We start from the raw sequence: 3,678 nt of genomic DNA on the forward strand, positions 1-3,678 counted from the left end.
TTTAGTTATCATATGTTAAAGATTTAATACTATACTATCAATTCCTCTTAATTTTATTTACAAATCCAATGCAATCTCAAACAAGACCTCAAATAGCTTTTCAAAGATATTTAGGGTTTTCTAATATTTTTATCAAAATAAAGGTACTAGAGTATCCAAAGCAGAACACAAATTATTTTCTTCAAATTTAAATAAATCTCTTTAAGTATCTGGAGTAGGAATAATAAAACAATATGACAAACTTAACCCAACTGTAAAGTGATAGTAAGACAATTTACACATAGTATAGATATCAGGTTTTTCTGTGTTCTTGTGCTCCAAGTTTCTCCATATTTTGAAACAATAGCTATCAGGCTATGCCTAGCCCTGGGTGAATCCATTTTACAAGCATTATTTGGCTGCATTCTGAGTTCAAGTGAAAAGTGAGACTTATTCTGAATTTCACTGTGCATAGTCCATACCACCTGGCTAGCACCACACATAAAGCATAGCCTGAAAATTAACTTATTTCTAAAAGTAAAAGATATCACATGTAAAATTAATAAAGTCTATTGTGAATGTATGGGTGTAAGGGCATATTAAAAATATAAAATTGTAAAGGAGAGGGGATGTAAGAAGAGCTGAAAAGAAAGGGTAAGGGTGGAGAGGTAAATAGAGAACTTGTGCATGAAATTCTCAATTATATATGTATATAATCATTTAATATAATTGTATAATCATTATATATATACATATATATATTTAACTAATATTCATTACTAAACTTCTAAAGTGTTATTGAAGGATGGGATGGGAAACATATCAGAAAACCAGGGCTAAGGCTTATTGAACAGACTTGAACAATGAAGCATTGTACACCTCCACCTGTACCCATAAAAGAAGGATACTTACACTGATGCCGAGGTCTGACAAATGTGTCACCTAACAAACTGTCTATGCACTGAGGGACCAACAAGCAAAGAACTCTTGACTATCCCAGGACTCCAGGTCGACATGGCTCTTACTGCTTGGCATAGCCTACTCAAACTGTCATTGTTCAGTCATTGATCCACTCATCTGTCTCAACCCCAACCTGCATATGACTCTGTTTCTTGATTCAGTCTTTTGGTTCTGTGCCTTGACTTCACCTTGACCTTGGATCTATGTGAGAAATGTCAGCGAGTTCTGAACACTTCTTTTATACCTATTCTTTAACACACACTCACACACACACACACACACACACACACACACACACACTCTTTGTGAAGCACAGCTCATAATCTGTGAGTGAATATTAATAATTAGAATGTAAAACAAGAGCCTTTGTTTGCCAACAATGAGCTGTCATTGCAATTGAAATAACTTGGTAAAAGATTCTAAGGTAGATTGCAATTTTACTATTATTCACTGAATTATGCCATTACAGACAATCATAAATACATCCAGCTATGATTCTGATATTACATGCTCCTGTCACACAAATTATAGAACAAGGTAGCTCTAAACTAATCCAACAAAATGATTGTTCACCAAATAGCAAAGGCAATTCATCATACATATACTCTAATAATGCTGGAATTTTTTATTATTCTTCTGGGGGTAAAAACACTCATTCTACATGAGTTTTACAGACAAAAATTGAAACTGAATTATAAGCTTAAATGTTGCGTGAACAGGAATATCCTAGAAGGGAAAAAGGACATCATCTTCTGGAATGAAGTATCATATGTGGCTTACAGAATGACTGGGAAAAGTCCAGTTTGCTTAAGTCTATGATAATGGGAGTTACAGATAAAGACAGGTACAGGTGACTACCAAGATCACATTTTCTTTTTGTCAAGAAGCTCAAGCAGAAAGAAAGCTATAAGCATCATTCCAAGAGGTAAAATTCTATGGCAACTGTGTCCCTGTTCCCAGGTGACTGGCTCATTATCCATATCCTTCTAGACAGATAAGAAGTGTGTTTGTTATACCCTTAGCCATGAGCCATGAGCCAGTATATCTGACAGTACGTCATAGCAGTTTCGACCCTAAAATGGAGATTGTCATGTGAAACACAGAGAGCAGTCTCTTCATATGGATAAATTTAGAGTTATTAAATTTTTAGGAAAAAAATCATGAGGAATGGCTATAATTTAGGGGCTTGTGATGAGTTTTGAGTTAAAAACCAAACACAAAATTATTAAATTTATTTTCATAAAAGTTATGTCTTTTACTCATCATAATGAATTTTAAAGGAAAAACCATCAGTTGGTAGAAACTACCTGCAAATCACATCAACTATTAAAGTCCTCTTGCTGATAAAAAGCAAGTAATGTAAAATTCTATGAAAAGAGGTCAAACAATTAAATTTGATAACAACTGAACAAAATAGCAAAACAATATATTAATCAATGATGACACACAGATAGTATATGAACACGGGCTTAGGAAACCAAATTTTTCATGCAAACTGAATAAAAGTTAAAAATTAAAACCCACAATCTTATCCCAATACACACTTATCTGGAACACTAAAATTTAAAAAAGTGCAATCTAGAATATAATGAAAAAAATGTTTTATTAATACTATCACAAAATAGCACTTGCTTAGAAAATCTGTGCCAGTTTCTGATAATACTAAACATTAGGAAACCAAATTTTTCATGCAAACTGAATAAAAGTTAAAAATTAAAACCCACAATCTTATCCCAATACACACTTATCTGGAAAACTAAAATTTAAAAAAGTGCAATCTAGAATATAATGAAAAAAATGTTTTATTAATACTATCACAAAATAGCACTTGCTTAGAAAATCTGTGCCAGTTTCTGATAATACTAAACATAATTTACCCTTAAATATGCTTGTTATATTTAACATTTTTCCATATAAAACTTCATGCTAAGGTTAAAACAATAGTTTTTTATAAAGTCCTAAAACCTGAAGGCATCCATTATTTAATTCAATAGAAAAATTGATAGACACACTACTTTATATATAAGGATAATGTGCTGGAATAGAAAGTGAAAGCAATATTAATTGATAAAGAAACAACTGAATTTATAAAGTAAAATAAATCACACAGAAATGGCCACATGACTTTCAGAATAGACTGGATAATAGTTGTGGAGAAACTGTGAATGATTGCCATGTATTTGTAAAGGAGAGGATGTTTGACTAAGGGGACCAAATGGGGGATATTCTGATGTAATTTCATTAGCTCAATAGATCCTCACTGATTTGCATTTATAAATAACCCTGTATACTAAAAGTTCTCTAACTTCAAAATGAACACCCAGTGCACTTTAAAGTAATTCACAAATTATCATTGTTGAAAAGTCTGATTGACACAATGGATTTTTAAACAAGGCTTTCATACTGTGAATTAATCTTTATCACAAAGTACTTGTTTCATATTTTTGTACTTTAGTTTCTCTCTTACATATTTCCTTATTCAAAATGGCCAAAACATGTGATGGTGAAATAATTAAGTTAATCAATGATTAATTATGAATAATCACTTGAAGGTTGTGTTGTGTGTTTTAAAAGAAAATATGGCTTCTTAATAAGGCTTGTCCATGCCTTATAGTGTTATCAGTCATGATTTAATAGTTAATGAATTATATATAGTACCAAATATAATAAAGCAGGACATAAAAGTACAGGTTATAGATTCATCCACATGGACCAATGAGACAGAAGAAAAGCAGAGAA

Source organism: Nannospalax galili, unplaced genomic scaffold (assembly GCF_000622305.1).
Source record: "Nannospalax galili isolate Female #2095 unplaced genomic scaffold, S.galili_v1.0 scaffold256, whole genome shotgun sequence".
Taxonomy (NCBI): Eukaryota; Metazoa; Chordata; class Mammalia; order Rodentia; family Spalacidae; genus Nannospalax; species Nannospalax galili.